Source organism: Thalassophryne amazonica, chromosome 4 (genome assembly GCF_902500255.1).
Source record: "Thalassophryne amazonica chromosome 4, fThaAma1.1, whole genome shotgun sequence".
NCBI lineage: Eukaryota > Metazoa > Chordata > Actinopteri > Batrachoidiformes > Batrachoididae > Thalassophryne > Thalassophryne amazonica.
Genome location: NC_047106.1, coordinates 137,938,861 through 137,947,370, shown reverse-complemented (window position 1 = coordinate 137,947,370; position 8,510 = coordinate 137,938,861).

The following is an 8,510-nucleotide window of genomic DNA, read 5'->3' as shown; positions in this document are numbered from 1 at the left end:
ATCAGGTCCCATCTTATCTTAGGGACCTCGTAGTACCATATCACCCCAATAGAGCGCTTCGCTCTCAGACTGCAGGCTTACTTGTAGTTCCTAGGGTTTGTAAGAGTAGAATGGGAGGCAGAGCCTTCAGCTTTCAGGCTCCTCTCCTGTGGAACCAGCTCCCAATTCAGATCAGGGAGACAGACACCCTCTCTACTTTTAAGATTAGGCTTAAAACTTTCCTTTTTGCTAAAGCTTATAGTTAGGGCTGGATCAGGTGACCCTGAACCATCCCTTAGTTATGCTGCTATAGACGTAGACTGCTGGGGGGTTCCCATGATGCACTGTTTCTTTCTCTTTTTGCTCTGTATGCACCACTCTGCATTTAATCATTAGTGATCGATCTCTGCTCCCCTCCACAGCATGTCTTTTTCCTGGTTCTCTCCCTCAGCCCCAACCAGTCCCAGCAGAAGACTGCCCCTCCCTGAGCCTGGTTCTGCTGGAGGTTTCTTCCTGTTAAAAGGGAGTTTTTCCTTCCCACTGTAGCCAAGTGCTTGCTCACAGGGGGTCGTTTTTACCGTTGGGGTTTTACATAATTATTGTATGGCCTTGCCTTACAATATAAAGCGCCTTGGGGCAACTGTTTGTTGTGATTTGGCGCTATATAAAGAAATTGATTGATTGATTGATTTTCACAGGTGTTTAAATACTTATTTGCAGCAGTAACATACAAATAAATTATTAAAAAATCATACATTGTGATTTCCGGAATTTTTTTTTTTTTTTTTTTTTAGATTGTCTCACAGTGGACATGCACCTTAGATGAAAATTTCAGACCCCTCTTATTTCTTATTTTATTGTACTGTTACAAGTATTATTATTATTGCTTATCCTTGCACACGCTGTTTGATAAACATTTTCCTCTACTTGCACCCATCTTGTGTGTGTTTTTAAGAGGTGACGTAACATGAATTTCTCCTCTGTGAGATCAGTAAAGTTTATCTTATCTTATTTTATACCCAATAATGACACTCAGTTAGTGTCCTCAGTTCCCAAACGTTTATTGAGTATTGTTAGAAGGAAAGGTGATGTAACACAGCGGTAAACATACCACTGTCCCAGCTTTTTTGAAACGTGTTGCAGGCATCCATTTCTTCTTCTTCTTTGTCTTTCGGCTGTTCCCGTTAGGGGTCGCCACAGCAGATCAATCGTTTCCATCTCACCCTGTCCTCTGTATCTTCCTCTGTCACACCAACCACCTGCATGTCCTCTCTCAGCACATCCACGAACCTCATTTGGTCTCCCTCTTCTCCTCCTGCCTGGTGGCTCCATCCTCAGCATCCTTCTCCCTATATACCCTGGGTCCCTCCTCTCCACATGTCCAAACCATCTCAATCTCACCTCTCTGACTTTGTCTCCAAACCAGCCCACCTGAGCTGTCCCTCTAATATGTTCATTCCTAATCTTGTCCATTCTTGTCACTCCCAAAGAGAATCTCAACATCTTCAGCTCTGCCACCTCCAGCTCTACCTCCTGTCTTTTTGTTAGTGCCACTTTCTCTAAACCATACAACATAGCTGGTCTCACTACTGTTTTGTAAACTTTCCCCTTCACTCTTGCTGATATTCTTCGGTCACAAATCACTCCTGCCACCTTTCTCCACCCACTCCACCCTGCCTGCACTCTCTTCTTCACCTCTCTACCACACTCTCCATTACTTTGAACAGTTGACCCCAAATATTTAAACTCATCTACTTTCACCACTTCTACTCCTTGTAACTGCACTATTCCACTGGGCTCCCTCTCGTTCACACACATGTACTCAGTCTTGCTTCTACTGACTTTCATTCCCCTTCTCTCCAAAGCATATCTCCACTTCTCCAGACTAGACTCAACTTGCTCTCTACTCTCACTACAGATCACAATGTCATCTGCAAACATCATAGTCCATGGGGACTCCTGTCTGATCTCATCTGTCAACCTGTCCATCACCACTGCAAACAAGAAAGGACTCAGAGCTGATCCTTGGTGTAATCCCACCTCCACCTTGAATGAGTCTGTCATTCCGACTGCGCATCTCACCGCTGTCACACTTTTCTTGTACATGTCCTGCACTACCCTAACATACTTCTCTGCCACTCCAGACTTCCTCATACGATACCACAACTCTTCTCTTGGCACCCTATCATAAGCTTTTTCTAAGTCCACAAACACACAATGTAACTCCTTCTGTCCTTCTCTGTACTTTTCCAACAGTATTCTCAGAGCAAACATTGCATCTGTAGTGCTCTTTCTCAGCATGAAACCATATTGCTGCTCACAGATCTTCACCTGTTTTCTAAGCCTAGCTTCTACTACTCTTTCCCATAACTTCATGCTGTGGCTGATCAGCTTTATGCCTCTGTAGTTACTGCAGCTCTGCACATCACCCTTGTTCTTGAAAATAGGAACCAGCACACTTTGTCTCCACTCCTCAGGCATCCTCTCACTTTCCAAGATTTTATTAAACAATCTGGTTAGAAACTCTACTGCCATCTCTCCTAGACATTTCCATGCCTCCATTGGAATATCATCTGGACCAACTGCCTTTCCACTCGTCCTCTTCATAGCAGCCCTCACTTCTTCCTTGCTAATCTCTTTTACTTCCTGATTTACTCTCACCACATCATCCAGCCTTTTCTCTTGCTCATTTTCTTTATTCATCAACTCTTCAAAATATTCCCTCCACCTTCTCAGCACACACTCCTCACTTGTCAGCACATTACCATGTGCATCTTTTTTTTTGTCTGGCCAATCGGTACAAGTCCTTTTCTCCTTCCTTACTATTCAACTTCTTGTACAGCTCGCAATATGCCTTTTCCTTTGCTTTTGCCACTTCTCTTCTCGCCTTACGCCGCATCTCCTTGTACTCCTGTCTACTTTCTTCATCTCGCCGACTGTCCCAAAACTTTTTCACCAACCTCTTTCTCCTTATGCTTTCCTGGACCTCTTCATTCCACCACTAAGTCTCCTTGTCTTCCTTCCACTGTCCAGATGTCATACCCAGTACTGCCCTAGCTGTCTCCCTCACCACATCTGCAGTACTTTTCCAGTTGTCCAAAATTGCTTCCCCTCCAACTAGTGCTTCTCTCACCTGCTCACTACCATGGTACAACAACTTGTACCCACCGCCGATGCTCCTGCTCTTACTTCCCTTCCACTTGGTCTCTTCAATCAATCAATCAATCAATCAATCAATTTTTTTATATAGCGCCAAATCACAACAAACAGTTGCCCCAAGGCGCTTTATATTGTAAGGCAAGGCCATACAATAATTATGTAAAACCCCAACGGTCAAAACGACCCCCTGTGAGCAAGCACTTGGCTACAGTGGGAAGGAAAAACTCCCTTTTAACAGGAAGAAACCTCCAGCAGAACCAGGCTCAGGGAGGGGCAGTCTTCTGCTGGGACTGGTTGGGGCTGAGGGAGAGAACCAGGAAAAAGACATGCTGTGGAGGGGAGCAGAGATCGATCACTAATGATTAAATGCAGAGTGGTGCATACAGAGCAAAAAGAGAAAGAAACAGTGCATCATGGGAACCCCCCAGCAGTCTACGTCTATAGCAGCATAACTAAGGGATGGTTCAGGGTCACCTGATCCAGCCCTAACTATAAGCTTTAGCAAAAAGGAAAGTTTTAAGCCTAATCTTAAAAGTAGAGAGGGTGTCTGTCTCCCTGATCTGAATTGGGAGCTGGTTCCACAGGAGAGGAGCCTGAAAGCTGAAGGCTCTGCCTCCCATTCTACTCTTACAAACCCTAGGAACTACAAGTAAGCCTGCAGTCTGAGAGCGAAGCGCTCTATTGGGGTGATATGGTACTACGAGGTCCCTAAGATAAGATGGGACCTGATTATTCAAAACCTTATAAGAAAGAAGAAGAATTTTAAATTCTATTCTAGAATTAACAGGAAGCCAATGAAGAGAGGCCAATATGGGTGAGATATGCTCTCTCCTTCTAGTCCCCATCAGTACTCTAGCTGCAGCATTTTGAATTAACTGAAGGCTTTTTAGGGAACTTTTAGGACAACCTGATAATAATGAATTACAATAGTCCAGCCTAGAGGAAATAAATGCATGAATTAGTTTTTCAGCATCACTCTGAGACAAGACCTTTCTGATTTTAGAGATATTGCGTAAATGCAAAAAAGCAGTCCTACATATTTGTTTAATATGCGCTTTGAATGACATATCCTGATCAAAAATGACTCCAAGATTTCTCACAGTATTACTAGAGGTCAGGGTAATGCCATCCACAGTAAGGATCTGGTTAGACACCATGTTTCTAAGATTTGTGGGGCCAAGTACAATAACTTCAGTTTTATCTGAGTTTAAAAGCAGGAAATTAGAGGTCATCCATGTCTTTATGTCTGTAAGACAATCCTGCAGTTTAGCTAATTGGTGTGTGTCCTCTGGCTTCATGGATAGATAAAGCTGGGTATCATCTGCGTAACAATGAAAATTTAAGCAATACCGTCTAATAATACTGCCTAAGGGAAGCATGTATAAAGTGAATAAAATTGGTCCTAGCACAGAACCTTGTGGAACTCCATAATTAACTTTAGTCTGTAAAGAAGATTCCCCATTTACATGAACAAATTGTAATCTATTAGACAATATGATTCAAACCACCGCAGCGCAGTGCCTTTAATACCTATGGCATGCTCTTGTCTTGCACACACAATATGTCTACCTTTCTCCTCTCCATCATATCAGCCAGCTCTCTCCCTTTACCAGTCATACTACCAACATTCAAAGTCCCCACTCTCATTTCCACCCTTCTAGTTTTCTTTTTCCTCCTCTTCTTCGTCATCTTCACCCAGGCATCCATTTCAAAATGAGCAAATATTTGCACAAAAACAAAGTTTATCAGTTTAAACATTAAATATCTTGTCTTTGTGGTGTATTCAAATGAATATAGGTTGAAGAGGATTTGCAAATAATTAATCTGTTTTTATTTACATTTCACACAACATCCCAACTTCATTGGAATTGGGGTTGTAATCAATGTTAACTTGAATCAAAGTTGCATAAGTGAATGAGAAAAATAAAATGAAATTCAAAAAACTAAGAAATCACATGTACGTAAGTATTCACACCCTTTGTTACTTTGTTGATGCACCTTTGGCAGCAATTACAGCCTCAAGTTTTCTTGAATATGATGCCACAAGCTTTGTGCACCTATCTTTAGGCAGTTTTGTACATTCCTCTTTGCAACACCTCTCAAGCTCCATCAGGTGGATAGCCAAACCTCCTGCCCGGGCTGGTATACAGGGGCCAGGGAACGCCGGCGGTCTGCATGGGCCTTGGCCCTCATCCGGGCTTTCAGCAGGGCAGAGCGGGCAGTACGCCACACCCGATGGCACCTTCTGAGGTGGGCCTGGACCGAGGGCACCCGACCTCTCCCTCCACGAGTGGAAACAATGGGGGCTGGTACCCCAAACATACCTCAAATGGGGAGAGGCCGGTGGCAGATGAAATTTGGCTATTGTGAGCGTACTCGATCCAGGCCAGATGGTTGCTCCAGGCCGTTGGGTGCGCGGAGGTCACACAGCGGAGACCCTGCTCCAAATCCTGGTTTGTCCGCTCTGCCTGTCCGTTCATCTGGGGATGGTACCCGGACGAGAGGCTTACGGTGGCCCCCAGTTCCCTACAGAAACTCTTCCAGACTTGCGAGGAGAACTGGGGACCACGGTCAGTGACAACGTCAGATGGAATCCCATGCAGACGTACGACATGGTGGACCAGGAGGTCTGCTGTCTCCTGGGCCGCCGGGAGCTTCGGGAGGGCCACGAAGTGGGCCACCTTGGAGAACCGGTCCACTATCGTGAAGATGGTGGTCATGCCCTGGGACGGCGGGAGGCCCGTGACGAAGTCCAGGCCGATGTGGGACCAGGGGTGGTGAGCCACAGGTAACGGCTTGAGGAGTCCCTGTGCCCGTTGGTGGTCAGCTTTTCCCCTGGCGCAGGTGGTGCAGGCCTGGACATACTCCCGGACGTCGGCTTCCATAGACGCCCACCAGAAGCGCTGCTGGACTACTGCCACAGTTCTTCGCACCCCTGGGTGACAGGAGAGTTTGGAGCCGTGACAGAAGTCCAAGACCGCAGCTCTGGCTTCTGGTGGAACGTATAACTTGTCCTTTGGGCCAGTTCCCGGGTCCGGGTTCCATGCCAGGGCCTCCCGGACGGTCTTCTCCACGTCCCAGGTGAGGGTGTCCACGACAGTGGACTCAGGGATGATGGTTTCCGTGGGATCTGACAGCTTGGTTTTGACTTCCTCTTCGTGAACACGGGACAAGGCATCAGATCTTTGGTTCTTGGTCCCAGGGCGGTAGGTGATTTGGAAGTCAAAACGCCCGAAGAACAATGACCAGCGGGCTTGCCTGGGGTTCAGACGCTTGGCGGTCCAGATGTACTCCAGGTTCCGATGGTCCGTGAAAACTGTGAATGGAACCGCAGCTCCTTCCAACAGGTGTCTCCACTCCTCAAGACCCTCTTTCACCACAAGGAGTTCTCGATTGCCCACGTCATAGTTTCGCTCAGCCGGGGTCAACCTGCGGGAAAAATAGGCACAGGGGTGGGGGACCTTATCGGACTCCCTGCTCTGGGACAGCACGGCTCCTATCCCTGAGTCAGAGGCATCCACTTCAACTATAAACTGGTGGTTAGGATCGGGCTGCACCAGAACTGGCGCAGTCGAGAACCGGCGTTTCAACTCCCTAAACGTGGCTTCGCACCGATCCGAAAAGGTAAAGGGGACTTTGGAGGAGGTCAGGGCTGTCAAAGGACTAACCACCTGACTGTAATCCTTAATGAACCTCCTGTAGAAGTTTGCAAAGCCTAGGAACTGTTGCACCTTCCTATGGCTTGTTGGTTGGAGCCAGTCTCTCACCACCGCAACCTTGGCCGGATCAGGGGCGACGGAGTTGGAGGAGATTGTGAACCCCAGGAAGGACAAAGAAGTGCGGTGGAACTCGCACTTCTCGCCCTTTACAAACATCTGGTTCTCCAACAACCGCTGCAGGACCTGACGTACATGCTGGACATGGGTCTCAGGATCCGGGGAAAAGATGAGTATATCGTCCAGATATACAAAGATGAACCGATGCAGGAAGTCCCGCAAGATGTCATTAACCAAGGCTTGGAACATCGTGGGCGCCAACTTCCTTTGCCCATCTGCTATCCAGCAGATTCCCTTCCGACCCCGTGTCCACCAGTGCTGGGGCGTGAAGGGTTAGATCCCCACTCAGGATTGTGACTGGGATGCGTGCGGATTTATGGGGTTTCCCCGCGTGAGTGTTATGGCCCACCCTTAGCCCAGCCTCTAAGGGCGGGCGTTGTAGTTTAACCGCTTGGGGCAATTCTTCTGTACGTGCTCGCTCGAGCCACAGAAAAAAACACTCTCCGCGGGCCACCCTCTGCTGTCTGTTATCTGATTTGACTTTGACCCTGCTCGTGTCCATAGCTTCGTCAGCAGGGGGAGCTGTTGCCACACGGAGCTCTCTGGCTGTGGACTGTGGGGATGGTGGCACCCTTTCGGACCCGGAAGGAGGCGGGATGGCTCGTGCCCAGCCACGCCCTTCGCCCCGCTCCCGACGATGTTCTTCTAGTTGGTTGTCTAACCGTATAACCAGGTCGATAAGCCCGTCAAAATCCCGCAGTTCGTCCTTAGCCAGCAGATGCTTCTTCAGGACCAGAGACAGTCCGTTTACAAAGGTGGCGTGGAGTGCAACAGTATTCCAGCCGGACTTCGCTGCCGCGATGCGGAAGTCGACTGCATACTCGGCTGCACTCCGACGCCCGTCTCATTGACAGCAGCACGTTCGAAGCAGTCTCGCCTCTATTGGGGTGATCAAACACTTGCTTGAACTCCCACACAAACCCAGCATATGTTGTTAGGAGCCGTGAATTCTGCTCCCAGAGTGCCATAGCCCAGGCACGTGCCTCTCCTCGAAGCAGATTTATAACGTAAGCCACCCAGCTAGCATCTGACGCATACATGACGGGACACTGTGAAAAGACGAGCGAACACTGCATTAAGAAGTCTGCGCACGTCTCGACACAACCTCCATACAACTCTGGAGGGCTTATGTATGCTTCGGGGGGGGGGTTCGTTGAACGACCACTGCAATGTCTGTATTTGGTACTCGGTCAGCATGAGGAGAGGAGGTGCTGCAGCAGCGCCCTGTGCATGCGCTTCCACCCAAGCGGTGAGAGCCTCCATCCTCCGATTGAGTACAACGTTCTGCACGGTTACCAAGTCCAACCGAGCAGTGAAGGCAGTTAAGATTTGCTGCAGCTCACCTAACACGCCTCCTGCTGGCACCTGTGCACCTAGCGTTTCCATTGGTGGTTCATCCGATGGTTGACTCCCCTCGGGATCCATGATGTTGGCCGAGATATCCTGTTGGGAAAGTGTAGTGACACGGACCCACAACAGGGGGCGTAAATGAACGGACAATGGATAAGCCAAAATATAATGATTTAATGTTGCGAA